General features: G+C 51.3%; 1 protein-coding gene across 1 annotated transcript in view; it reads left to right on the top strand.

The window, feature by feature from the left end:
- The window catches only part of Csmd2 (CUB and Sushi multiple domains 2), a 553,852-nt gene that overhangs the window by 169,634 nt on the left and 369,679 nt on the right, over positions 1 to 14,539 (top strand).

A 14,539-nucleotide genomic window follows, 5' to 3' on the forward strand; every position in this document is an offset into this window, starting at 1 on the left:
GTCAAAACCAATGGGGGTTCTGAGATACATCTGCGAAACATGAGAGTGACATCCCATCATATCCATGGCTGCCACCCATGTCACCAGGAAGGGATTGTGGGGGTGGGACCAAGGGCTGGGACTCCTGGGGACCTCTTAGAATCTGCTGATCACACTAACAGCACCTTCCAAGTTATTTAAGTCTCTGGATGATCCTATGGGCTATGCTCAGTCACCCTTAGGTTACAAGTGAGGACACAGGGGCAGAGAGAGGGTCCCACAGCCACGATGCTCCAGGGTTTTGTTGAAACACAGCCTCGCAGAGCAGGAACCCCGTGTTGGGCAGGGAGGAGGAGGGGAGGGAAGTCCGCCAAGTTTCTCACGGCCGTTTCATAAAGCGTTGCCATGGAAACCCTGCACGAAGCATCACTTAAAGAGCTGTTTGATTATTTTTTCGGGGTGCATCTGCAGGCACACAACAGCACACACACACACACACACACACACACACACACACACACGGTGGCTGAGTTAAGAGGTCTCGTGGCCGGCGCACGGTTGGGGCTTTGGAAGGTCCATTGACAAATGAATACGCTCGCTGGCAGGATCAGGGCTCTGCTCAGTGTTCCTGCTGCACGGAACCCAGACCTGGGCAGCCTTCAGGTCCTGATGGGAGCTGCGCTGTCAGTCTCCAGTGACCGTGGTCTAGAGCCTGCCCCTCGTCTCAGCTGCCTGTCCCGCACCCCATCTCCAGCCCCAGGCCCACCCTCCCTCCCTGGGCACCTGACATCAGCCACCTGGGTGCCTTTGCCCAGGTGGGGAGTGGAACAGGGCAGTGCAGTGTTCATGGAAGTTCATGCTGCACACACTGCCCCGTGAGGCTCAGACCTGCTCACTCCTGATCCCTATGATGATTCTCCATTCCCGGCGTGACATGTGATGATCTTGTCCCAAATCTTAATGCTAGGGCTGCCCTTGAAGGTGGATGCGGCAGGAGGTCCAGAGTAATGATTAGGATGACACAGGGTTGTCATGACTGCCAGCTAGTGGGCCACCAAGTGACCCCACACAAAGTGCTCCTTTCTCACAAGGTCCAGCTGCTCATTTGACACCTCAACAAGTATTTATTAAGTGCCGATTCTGTGCCAGGTTCTGGGTACACACAGAGGAGTGGGTTAGATGGGGCTCCTCTTGATGTGGGGAGATCGATGGCCAAGGGAAGGGGGAAAGAACCAATGTGAAAAGTGCCACGTGAAGAATCAAATTAGGACAGTAGGGAGGGAGCGAGGACCTGTGGGCCCCTTTGCTGCACATGGAGAGAGGAGGTCTCTCTGAAGAGGTGGTAAGTAAGCAGATGTCTGAATCAAAATCTGTACCAAGGGAAGGGGACAGCTACTGCAAAGGCCCTGTGGTAGGGACTGGCTTGGCAATCCTGGGAGAGAAAGGAGGGCCCCTGTGGTCAGAGTATGGTGAATAAGGACCTGAAGTTGGCTAAGGCGACTCTTAAACTTAAAAAGCAGGTACAGGGTGGCCAGACACCCTACAATGTGGTTGGACGAGACAGGAAGCCAAGTGAAAAGAAGTGTCTCAAGAGGACAAATGCTGTGTGACTCACTCCAGCACAGTGCTCAGAGCAGTCAGGTTCAGAGACAGGTGTACTGAAGGTGCCCAAGGGCTGGGGGAGGGGAAATGGGCCTTGGTATATGGCGGATGCAGGGTTCCAGTTCTGCAAGAGGAAGACATCCTGTGCACAGGTGGGGTTGGTGGTAGCACAACCACATTAGTGTATTAGGGCCACCGGACCGTGCACTTGAAAATGGTCATGATGCTAAAGACTGTGATAAATGTATTTTACCATGATTAAGCAAAACAAGTCCAGGGTCTCACAGCTGGGAAGAGGCCAAGCCAGGTTTGAGCAGGGCCTTGCAGACTCAGCCTGGTCCCTGCTTCCAGGAACTCAGGGTCCCACCCATGGCACCAGCATGGTATCAACCCCCAGTGGTGGCAGGTTTGGCACCTGCAGGTGGGATGCTTGACTAGAGAGGAACAAAAGAAAGTAGCCCAAGTCCCACCACTTGCCTTTGTCGATGGTGCTGACATACACACAGCAACCCTTTATTTATTAATTTAGGTACCAGGGATTGAACTCAAGGGCACCACTGAGCCACATCCCCAGCCCTATTTTGTATTTTATACAGAGACAGGGTCTCACTGAGTTGCTTAGCGCTTTGCTGTTGCCGAGGCTGGCTTTGAACTCCATCCTCCTGCCTCAGCCTCCCGAGCCGCTGGGACTACAGGTGTGCACCACTGAGCCTGACCACAGCAACTCCTTAGAAATGACGGTGGCGATCAGGATGAGGAGGAGGACACTGTCTGCTCAGACGGTGGGCACACATGTGCCGCGCCCCTCCACCGTAGCGCGACCCCGCGGTGCAGTCCCTCCACAGTCCAGGTTCTACAGAAGTGGAGGCCGAAGCCGAGTGGCAGGAGAGGCTCGTGCCGAGCTGCCCCCAGCCAGCCGGCGCGACGCCACGCCCGGCCAGTGGGTTGCGGAGCGCGCAGCCTTTCTAGTAACGGCCCGGGTTAAATGAGGAGACTAATTAAGAGGGTGCGACCGCGCCGGCTCCTCGGTGTGCTGTTTTTTGGGCCAGCTTGGAGGGACACCGAGTAATTATTTCCTGGAACGAGCCTCCTCGGCCCGGGCCCCAGGCTGCTGCGCGCTCGGCCTCCCGCATGGAAGCCGACACCGCCTCTGCTGGGCGACAAGTCACAACAAGGCTCGGCACACTGCGGCCCCGCCCCGCCCCGCCCCCGCGGCACCTCACCGGGAAATAAGATAAAACAAAATCCAGCTGCGCTCCTAATTCACATTCCATCTCCGGCGGCTCCTTGATGATAAATCATTCTGGAATTGGAAATGAGGCAGGCAGGGGGCCGGCGGAGATCTGGGCCGTGTGGCTCAGCGGCGGCCTCCTTCGGACCCTCTATGCCCTCCTTGGTGGGGGAGGCAGGCCCCCCATAGGTGGAGATGGGGTGCATTGCCTCCCTGCTCCTTCTTTAAGCCATTATTATTTTTAATACGCATGACAGAATTTGCCATCTTGACCACTTTTGAGTGTCCGGTGGCACAAAACACCCACCAGTCACCTGCCATCGCCACCATCATCTCCAGGACTTCTTCATCTTCCCCAAGTCACACTCTGCCCCCACTGAGTCCCAGTCCCCCTTTCTGCTCCCCCAGCCCCTGGCCACCTCCACAGCTGTCTGCCTGTGAGCCGGATGCTCACTCAGTGGGACCACACAGTCCTCTGTGCCTGACTTCTTTCCCCAAGCCTAACATCCTTAAGTTTCATCCACACCATGACATGTGACCGGATGTCATTCCTCTTTAAGATGGAACAGCATTCCATGGTGAGGACACATATGTCTGTCCCTGCATCCCTTGATGGACACCTTTGGGTATTGTGAACGCTATCCAGACATGCAGCTCGTCCCCCAGCCTGGACGTGACTGACTATAATTGTGGGTATTTGGGTGGCCAGGGTTCATCCGTGTCTCCCCCCAGGACACCACCTACACAATTCTCCCACACACCCTCTCCTGGCCTTATCAGATCTATCCTGGGCCCTCAGCTTTCTATAGCCACCCTGTGCCCATCGGCCGTAAGTGTGGTGTGCCGTGGTCTGAGCTCTGGCTGGGTCACCTGTGACCTGGGTGCTTAGTTCACATCTGTGTTTGCAGTTTCCTCATCCGAAGGCCCAGTTCTAACCATGTGCTCCTGAACTAAGGAGGGGTGCAGAGGACCCCTAGCCCTTGGCCAGTGCCAGGCATCCTGCTGGGGACTTTGCATGGATGGATTTGGTCCTTGGAACTTCTCTAAGAGGTGGTCGTGTTATCATCCTTTTCAGGGTTGAGGAGACAGTCTCAGGGACTTCCTAGAGGTCCCTCACCAGGCAGCCGTGGTGCTGGCATTCAGAGCGCTGGCATGTACTCTGGTCCACAGGAAGTGCCCAGCAAATGGGGGCCAGTCTGATACGTTTTGGACGTGGTCCTGGCTGGCTCCTGGGATGAATCAACCCATCTCCCTCAGGGGCAGAGTCGGCTTCCACAGACAGGGCCCTCATTCGGCCTGGACATTGTGAACCTGGGGCCGGGCTGGTAGGTCTGCCAAGCTGGGCAAAAGCACTAGGCATCCCTGCCTGACCTTGGGTGTCTATGAATCCTGTCTTCCTGGAAAGAGGGCCCCTATGTTTTATCACTTCTCAAAAGAGCCCTAACTCCAAGATGGATTCTAGCCCATGGATCCCATGGACCCAGCAGACATCAGGCCAGAACAGCGTGGATTCTGGGAGGAGAGGTGGGTCTGGGGCAGGGCCAGGGTTTGGCTGGGGCCATGTGCAGCAGGAGGCATTCATAAAACATGGAGAAAGCCAAAGGTAGCAGGACTGGGGTTGGAGTCAGGGGCAAGGTCTGGCCTGGGACTTGAATACGACAGGAGTTTAGAAGCCAGTCGAACATGCCACAAGTGCTGCTGAGGTCCTGGGCTTGTGCCAGCCCTCTACCTAGAATACCTTCGCTTCTCTGCCAAGACCGTATCGAATACCTCTTCCAGGAAGTGTCTCTGAAATTTTTCTTCCGATCATCCCTGATGCTGTGAGTCCCTGGCTGGAGGGCCCCTGGGGTGGCCTGGGGCTCCTGAGGAGAGGGGCTCACTGACGTGCAGGCTCCCCTGGCCTCTGTGTTGTCCTGCAGTTAGGAATGGCTAGGACCGTTCCAGTTACTCCTATTAGGATCTTGGGGAGACCTTTCAGACTCAGACCAGCAGAAGTAGCGTAGGTCCACGGAAGTAGTGTAGGTCCAAGCAACGCCACTTGAGAGAGAGCAGGGATACCTGCCCATGCTCCAGCCCTGGGCCATCTCCTCTCCCCAGCTGCTGGCCAGCTTCTCTTGTTTTGGCTCTAGTCTCTCCTGCATGACCCTGGAATCTTCTCCCAGGGAACCCCAGGGACTTAAATGCAATCACAGCCCAAATTTATTGAGAATCTACTATGTGCCAGGCACTGAGACAAGCGCTCTGCCTGGTCTGTTTTCCTTCGACCTCTCAACAGCTCCCAGACGTGGACTTAGTGATTCTTTCCGTTTTATCAATGAGAAGCTGAGATGCAGGGAGATACAGTATCTTGCTCTTATGTAACAGGGTTGGGATTTGAACTCGGGCCCTGTGGTGTCTCCAGGGTCCACTCCTCACCTGTGCATGTTGCTATCTGTTCTGTGTAACTATGAACCAAGCTGAGAAGAGCACACAGGCATTCAACCCGAGTCTGTGGGAGACCAAAGGTGTTCTCCATGCTGCTTTGGCCTCCCAGAGATCACGAACTGAGCCCACAGTACCTGCAGCAGCTCTTGGATCAACCTGCACCCCGATCCCAGCTCTGCAGCCCAGCCAGGCTGAGTCTGGGATGACCAGAGCTCATACAGAGGTGCTAGGCAGGTTGGGGACAGTGTGGGGACAGTGACACTGGCCTCTAGGGGTAATCTGGTCACATAAAGAGACATCTGCAAGAAAGGATTATGAGTCCATAGAGGCTGTACAGAAACGGATCCCTGTCTCGAGACATAAACAAACGGGGGAGTGAGCGTGTGGTGTCTGTTTTCGGGTTTGTGGGTACAACAGCTGTGCCCAGGGCAGGTTCCACAACATCTGCGTGCAGGTGTGTTCTGCATTTGTAGATTTTTACATGCATGCATTCATGTGTGAAAGAAGGTATGAGTGTGTGTGAGTGTGTAAGGGGATGCTCTATGGGTGGATTTCTGCACACACATGCGAGAGGGCATGTGTTGAAAGACATTGGTGGCTCTTCTACATCGGGAGCTCCGGGGTGTGGAGCCCGTCTCCTTCCTGCCTCTGTGACTCTGCAGGACCAGAGCAGATGGTCTCCACCTGCACGGCTGCCTTGATAGATTCTCTTAAGAAGCTACTGGGCCCTGGAAAGGAGTCAGATGGAATGGACAAGCAAGAGGCGGGCCTGGCCTTCCCCTCTATTCTGATCCTCGAACTACAAACGCTCCCAGGCCCCATCCACTTCCCAGTTGAGGGACCGTGTGGGAAGAGGGACCCTGGAGCAGACGTCTTAGCCACACGATGGCTGTGAGCCTCATGGCCCGGGTCAGGCTGGCAGGGTCCACACCCACTGCGCCGGCTCTGGTCATGTGACTGTGAGCAGACACTCGTCCTCTCGGGTCCCCCCCGTGTCCTCACAGTCTCCACCCCAGTGTCTCAGGAGGTTCCAGTGGGATGGGGCTCAGTGCAGGGTCAGTCCACGAGAGGGTCAGGAAGCAGAGGTGATGCTAAAGAAGAACGTGATGAGAAAGAGGCTCCCGGGACACTGTGGGGGTCTCGGTGCATCCAGTGTGTAATCCCTGTCTTTACGTTTTTTTTTCAGTGGATTATAATTACACATAATAGTGGCCCTCCCCTGGCCACCCCTCCTGGTCTCCTTCCTACTCTCAAGTCATTGTCGTAATCGCTGTATCCACCTTCCTTGGCAGAAGGTACGAGAAATGGTGGAAAGCAAGGCTTTTGAGGGGGACCCTCACTGGGCACCCCCTTCTAACTCCCTTGGACCAGGAGGCCCAGTGCCTGTGGAGTGTCGTGTGCTCCAGTGAGGCGCAAGGTCCGCAGCCTCTGGCCTTAGGGGAGAACCAGCAGTGGACTGGGGACTGGGGCCCTGGACAGAGAGCCAAGTGCAGGAAATGGGGCCTCTTGACTGTTGCCCAAGGAGTTGGTGTTGGTAGGTGGCACATGGCTCCGAGTGACCCAGGGTTAGCTGGATTCATGGAGCACTTCCCTGAGAGCCACCGGGGCCTAGGGGACTGACATCCAGCCGTGGAAAGGGGCCTCAGAGCCTGGTCCAGCACAGGGTCCCACTCTGGGGAAGTTAAGGAGAAAGCGAGGCCAGTTATGGCCCTGGGTCAGCTCTGGCAAGGGGTGGGATGACACGCTGAGTGGGCGGCCTTAGTGACGGTTACAAATCCAGCCAGGATCCTCCTTCGGAACCGCCGCCTCTCAGGATCCGTGCAAGGCTGAGGCTGCCAGTGTGGACATTCTGCCTGCAGCTGGGCAGGGTGGGGGCCGCTGAGGCCTGGCCCTGCACCTCCGGAAGCCTGTCCAGAGAGTCATTCTGTCCCAGCCACATGGAAAACACTCTGCTCTCAAAGTTGCCCCTTTGCCCTTCTGTGACACATGCTGCCCTCTTGGGCACGTTCACCTCTTGGGTAAGAAATGCTCTCACCCCCAGAAGTTACTGACCATGAGACCCAAGAAACCTCAGTCCCTCCTTGCATCCAGAAAAACAGGTCCCCATGAGCCCAAAGAGAATTGTTTTAGTCAGCTTTTCCACCTCTGTGACTAAAAGACCTGAAAAGAACAACAGAGAGGAGCAAAAGTTCATTGGCTCTCAGTCTCAGAAGTCTCAGTCCATAGATGGTCAACTCCATTGCTCTGGGCCCCAGGGGAGACAGAACATCAGGGCGGGAGGGCGTGGTGGAGGAAAGCAGCTCAGGACATGGCCAGCAGGAAGCAGAGAGAGACCGCTCCCATCACCACAGACAAAATATAAACCTGGTAGGCACAGTCCCAGTGACCCACCTCCTCCAGCCACACCTGACCTGCCTACAGTTACCACCCAGCTAGCCTCTATTGATGGATCAATGCACTGATTAGGTGAAGGTTCTCATAACCCAGTCATTTCACCTCGAAATCATCTTGCATTGTCTCACGTATGAGCTTTTGGGGGACATCTCATACCATAACAGGGATCATATTTATTTTTAAAAAAGTGTTTGTTTATGGCTGAATAATATTCCATTGTGTATATATACCACAGTTTCTTTATCTATTCATCTGTTGAAGGGCATCTAGATTAGTTCCACAATCTAGCTATTGTGAGTTGAGCTGCTATAAACATTGATGTGACTGTGTTACAGTAGTATGCTAATTTTAAGTCCTTTGGGTATAAACCGAGGAGTGGGATAACTGGATCAAAATGTGGGTCCATTTCAAGTTTTCTGAGGATTCTCCACATTGCTTTCCAGAGTGGCTGCACCAATTTGCAACTCCACCAGCAAAGTATGAGTGTGTCTTTCCTCCACATCCATGCCAACATCTATTATTGTTTGTGTTAAAGAAGAATTAATATTATGGCATTTGCAAATAAATGGATGGAATTGGAGAATATCATGCTAAGTGAAATATGCCAATCCCAAAAAACCAAAAGCTGAATGTTTTCTCTGATAAGTGGATGATGATATATCATGGGGGTCAGGGAGTGGGGAGTGAGAGAAGAATGGAGGAACTTTAGTTAATGTAGAAGGAAATGAGAGGGAGGGTGGGTATAGAAAATAGTGGCATGAGATAGACATCATGACCCTATGTACATGTATGATTACATGAATGGTATGAATCTACATTGTGCACAACCATAGAAACGAAATGATGTACCCTATTTGTGTACAATGAATCAAAATGCAGTCTGTAAAAAATTTAAAAATAAATAAATAATTTTTTAAAAAGTGTTTGTTGACCTAGAAAGTCCTACGTAACTATCAACTGTCAACACTATTGTTGCTTTGTTATGATGAAGACCCATAAGGAAAAGGAGGTGACTCAGGCTTACCTTATTCTAGAACCCAGCATGGCATAACCCAAGTGTGCTCTACAGAGAGTTCAGAGGGTGGTAAGTGCAACCAGGAAAAGGCAAGCGATTCTGTGGGGTTTTTAGAAATTCTGCTCGAAGCGAGGCTGAACAGGTTCCGCCCTGCAGAAACCCTCAGAAAAATCCATTTGCATTGGTTTCTTCAGGAGGAGGGGCTTGTGGCCACCAGCATTGCTCTTATTGCTCAGGATTGCTTTGGCTATTCTGGGTCTTTTAATCTTCCATATGAATTTTAGGACTTTTTCTGGTTGTTTTTTTGTTTTTGTTTTTGTTTTTTGTTGTTGATTGTTTTGTTCGTTAGTTCTGAGAAGGATAAAAGATGGGGGAGGGGATTTCTGCCATATTTTCCAAAATTCCCTGGCCCGCTGCATGTATTTCTCTTGGACTTCTCAGCCAATGTTACATGAAGCAGGCTTTGCACAGTGTTGCTAAGCTCCGTTCTACAGTCAATCAAATTTATCCCCAAATTGTATATTTAGCTTCTCCAAGTTTACCTCTAGTAGTATCGTGCATTGTGTCCCCCTAGGGTGCCACTGATTCTTCAAGTGTTTTTCTGTCTAGACAGATCTGGTAATCCCCGGGCTGGGGTGTCACGGGGAGGAGAGCTGAACCTGCAGAGAAGGACCCAGTGCACCTAAAGCTCTTTACCAAGGAGCTGAGGCATGGCACGGGCCCCTGAGGCAGGACTGGCACATCACTGGTCCAGAAGGAGCGAGCTTCAAGTAGGGAGTTGCTCCCTGGAATGCCGCTGGACCCCAGAACCCTTGGGCCCATTGAGGGCCCTGCAGCTTCCTCCTCTGCACCCACTCTTCCAGCTCCTTGTGAAATTCCTTGGAGGCAGGACCTCGCTCCCCCCGCTTCCCTCCTCATTTCCCCAGAGAAATGCCCCCAGCTTTTTGCCAGGTTGAGTCTTTGATGCATAGGAGACAGCTCCTGTCTGGGTCAGGTAAATGAAAACACAGGATGCCCAGTTAAGTCTGAATGTCAAAGAACAAATAAATTTTGAACATAAGTAGGTCCCAAACATTTTAAGGGCTATAAATTGTGCTAAAAAAAGTATCTGTGTTTATCTGGAATTCGCATGTAACTGGCATCCTGTATCGATTGCGCATCTCTGTTCTGAGCACCGTGATGTTTCCATTTTGGTGTTGTTTCTAGGACGTCACAGTGAAAGAGAGGAAGCTGGGGGTCTGTGGTCAGGGAGCACCAGGAGATTGCTGCCCTGGCGGTCTCTCTGTGGCCACACCAGAGGGATGTGCACGCCTTCGCAGCCTCAGCTCGTCCGGGATGGGAAAGGGACCAGTGAGAGGGCTGGTGGGCGGGGGCCGGGTGTTCTCAGCCTGGCAGGGACCGGACTCTGCAAGTGCCCCGAGCACCAGCTTCATGTCTGGAGAGCACTGCTGCCAACCCAGGGCTTGACCTGGGAGGTCAAGGTCACTGCCTGGCAAAGGGCACAGACCCTGGGGCAGCTGGCTCAGGTTTCAACCCCAGCTCTGATCCCAGCCTGTGGTGTGGCCCTGGAGGGAGCTCTATTGTCCTTGGTTTCCCCCTGTGAGGAGGCAACAGATGTCACGCCTCTGTCTGGACATGGTGCAGTAGAGCAGTCCCGAGGCAGCACTGAGCCAAGGGCCGGGCTGTCACGCACCCGAGGTGGGCACTAGTATTTGGTTCTCTGTTTGGTACAGGGCTTCAGAATCCCCATCGAAGGACAGCAATGAGGACAAAACAGGTACCCAAGACCATACCCAACTGCGGCCCGAGGACTGGCTGCCTGTTTTCATACATAAAGTTGGATTGGAGCTTGTGTGACCAGTTGTGACTGCACTCCAACGCCTGGACAGACGGAGTCAGTGTGGTCTCAGACCTTAGGTACCAACTGGCCCTTTACAGAAAAGTTTGCCAACCCAGCCCCAGTTCACTGCTTTGTACACCCCACACACATATGATATGATTTTATGATTTATAAAATGTATATTTTATTTATATAAATATATACACATAATTTAATTGGTTCAATACATTCCTATTTCCAGCTGACACCCTTCTCCTGCCAGGCACTAAATCAAATGCTAGTATTATAAAGAATACCTTCAGTATTCCTGCCCTCACTAAGAGTCCAGAGGTGAAAATAGGCACCTAAAGAAACAATGACAGATGAATGGAAAAAGAAAGAAAACACACACACACACACACACACACACACATACATACACGCGCGCGCGATGGACTATTACTCAGCTTTAAAGAAGAATGGAATTATAGCATGTGCTAGTAAATGGATGGAGTTGGAGGATATCATGCTAAGTGAAATAAGCCAATCCCCAAAAACCAAAGGCTGAATGATTTCTCTGATATGTGGATGCTAATTCATAATAAGGGTGGTGGTTAGGGTGGAAGAGAGTACTTTAGATTAGGTAGAGGGGAGTGAAAGGAGGGAAGGGCATGGGGTAGGAAGGATAGTGGAGTGAAACAGACATTATTACCTTATATACTTACATGACTGCCTGACCCATGTGATCCTACATGTGCAATCAGAAAAATGAGAAATATACTCCATTCAAGTATGATTTATCAAAGTGCATAAATGCATTCCACTGTCATGTATAACTAATGAGAACAAATAAATTTTTTTAAAAAAAGAAATGACAGGCAGGCTCAGCTGTTGTGTGGAGTCCAGGGTGTCATGAATGAATGAATGACAGGCAGCCACAGGACAGGAGTAGGGCTGAAATGCAAGTTGATCCCCAGCAGAACTCCACAAGAAGAGTCCAGAACGTGAGATTACCAAATGAGTGAGATGACTGGGGCCGGCTCATCTCACCTTGAGGACCAGGAGTGCCTAAATTCTGGGAGCTACTTTCCAAGTGGCATTATGACATTACTGACATTTGATCAAGACATGGGCTTGTCAATCCACGGTGTCAATCAGGGCTTCAGAGAGGAGGTGCCACTCAATCGTGGCCCCGAAAGATGAGTAGGAGTTTGCCTGACGGAGAACATGAGAGAAAAGCAAGGTGTGCTCGGGCGAACTGTGTGCTGGAATAGTGATGCTGGAGGGGACAAGACGGGAGCAGGTGAGAGGCAGGAAGTAGCAGGAGGGTGGAGCCCCAGGGAGCCGGGCTGCAGGAGCCTAGCTCATTCATCCGGACAGCCGTGGAGAGTCTCAAAGTTTCCTTTTTATTTCCTTGCCTTTGTTTATGAATCTTTCAAATAATTAATTTGTCTTGCACCAGTCACTCAAAAAAGGCCAGAGGGCTGCACTTGCCTGTGCCCCCAGGGGCAGGGAGTCCAGTTTGGCACAGGGGCAGCTGGCAGGGTACACAGGGAGCTTGCCATTCTAGAACCCTCACTCTGGCCTTGGTGGGAACCACACACGGCAGACAGCCGTGGGCAGTGGTGGGCACACGTGCCCAGGGAGGAGATGACAGGAGCCTTCAGATGAGAAGGAATTATAGGGCTGGCGTGATGTATGGAGGACATAAATCCAGGGGAGAGGCCGGCTTGATGCTTGCAGAAGTCAAAGCTGGCGACGAGAAAGGCCCTGGGGACAGCTCAGAGCTCAGAGAGACAAACCTAGCTGGGCCAGTGGAATAACCAACAGGAAAAGGGACCTGCGGGCTCTTCTCCGTCTCAGCTCGGCCTTGCCGTCTCCTACAGCAGCCCGGACCCTGCTTTGTATTCCATTTATTTTTGAGACAGGGTCTCGCCAGGTTGACCAGGCTGACCTCAAACTCCCACCTCTACCCTCAGCCTCCCCAGGAGCCTGGATCACAGGCATGTGCCACCATGTCTCACTTCAGACCCTGAAATTTCAGATCCAAAATTCTGATTCCATAGGGTCCGGGCATCAATATCTTTATAAAATTTCCCACATGCACCTGATGCTGAAGGTCACAGAAAGAACCAGAAGATGAACTTCTGGTGGGTGTATTGCGTCTGACAAGAGGCAGGGGGAGGCCTGGTGGGCCTGTGGTGAGTGGCACACTCCACCTGAGGGCTGGCACCTGCCTCGGTTTGATTGACAGGGAGCAGGAAATGCACAGGACTGAGCTCGAGGTCAACTTGCCTGGTTGTCACCCAAATCCTCCTGAGGAGAACGAGTGTGAGTCCCTTGTGAGTATGTGTCGAGGTACACGGGTCACCGTGGACTTTGATGGGAAAAGGTCAGTGTGAGAATAGCCAGCTGTAGGCAGGAAACACGCAAGCTCAGGGGCCAGGCACTGAGCGGAAACAGCTCTGTTTCTCCTGCATTGAGCTGTTTGGCCTTGGGTGAATGTCCTGCCCTCTCTGGCAGCCATGCTCACCTCAACACGGAACAACAGCACTTCTGTCAGAAGGTCACTGGATACACTTCCATCAACATATTATTATCTAGCAGGTACTAGTCTAGCAACCGAGTGAACAAAACAGACCAAAAAAAAAAAAAAAAAAAGTGTGTCTTTGTGGAGTGTGAGACAAACAATAAATAAGTGAATACATCAAACATAGAGTGTGCCATGCCATTTATTATACATGATATGGATAAATTATATGTCATTAAATTTTATATTAAAATGTATATTTTATAGCCTATAAATTTGTATGTAAGCATATAATAACATATTGAACACATATCGGAGGAGTGGAGAGAAATTGGAGACAGCCTGTATAGACAGCTCTTTGGTGGAAGGAAATAGATGTAAAGCACTTGACATTGAGGATAGCACACAGTGAATGTGCAATGAATTGGGTTTCAAAGGCCAAACAGCTAAAAATACAGGCGTCAAGATAAGGTAAGAGCATGTGGTGTGCAGAAGCGCCCAACCCAGGGCCAGGAATCAGAAGACAGTGGCTTTTATGTCCCCTTCCCTGACCCTGCTCGCCACCCCCCGGTGACAGTGCGTGCTCACACACATACCTCCAGCTCTGCTTTGCAGGCTGAGGGTGGCGGGAAGTCAAGCTCCTTCTCTCCAGATCCTTCTTCCCAGCTCTCCTGTCACTCGGATGGTCATGTGACCCTGGAGATGGAACAAGTTACTTGATGGAAGATAAGAAATCAAAACACACAGAGGGTCCTTGTCCAGAGAGCATAAATGACTCTTCATTGTAATATGTGAACTGAAGTCTGAAATTAAAAATAAAACAAGGCATGATGTAGATTCTGCTGCACTCCATCCACTGAGGAGAGTCGTTGTCACACAATCACGGAGAATATTATGTTGATTGGCAAGAGCTGGGCTTTGTAACAGGGACAAAATTCCCCACAGCTCATCTACAATAGAATTGTTCAATGTCAGGTACAGCTTTAATAATATCGTTCTGAGCTGCGTTGGATGTAAATATCCCACTTTTCATTTTGTTCGCAATCAAAAGGAAGCTTTACAGACAGGAGAGCATGAACAGTTATAATATCTATGTGAGAAACACATGGACAAAACAACCAAAAAAAAAAAAAAAATCAAAGCACACTCCATCTTAGAAAGGCTTCGCTTTGTGGCTTATCTCCAATCTCCTCTGTCCTGCAAGTTGCTTATTAGACAGACCACAAAAGACCACACTTTTAATGTTGCCCTTGACATTATTAAAAAGAAGTACAGGATTGGCAAAGCAGACTGGAAAAATCACGACTATTGAATCTGGACAATCAGGTAACCGCCCTTCATCTCATCCAGGCCTCCAGCAGGATGCAAGGGGAAAGGTGACGTCATTTAGTAAGCACCCACTATGTGCTTGGCGTCTTGCCCCATTCCACCTGAGAGTTCTGAATGATGGAGACACCTTGGTTCACAACCTGGCGCTGCCGTTTTCTAGCTGTGTGGCCTTTGGCAAGCAAGTTACTTGAGCTCTCTGTGCTTGGTTTTTTCACC

The sequence above is a fragment of the Sciurus carolinensis genome, chromosome 1 (assembly GCF_902686445.1).
Source record: "Sciurus carolinensis chromosome 1, mSciCar1.2, whole genome shotgun sequence".
In the NCBI taxonomy this organism is placed as follows: domain Eukaryota; kingdom Metazoa; phylum Chordata; class Mammalia; order Rodentia; family Sciuridae; genus Sciurus; species Sciurus carolinensis.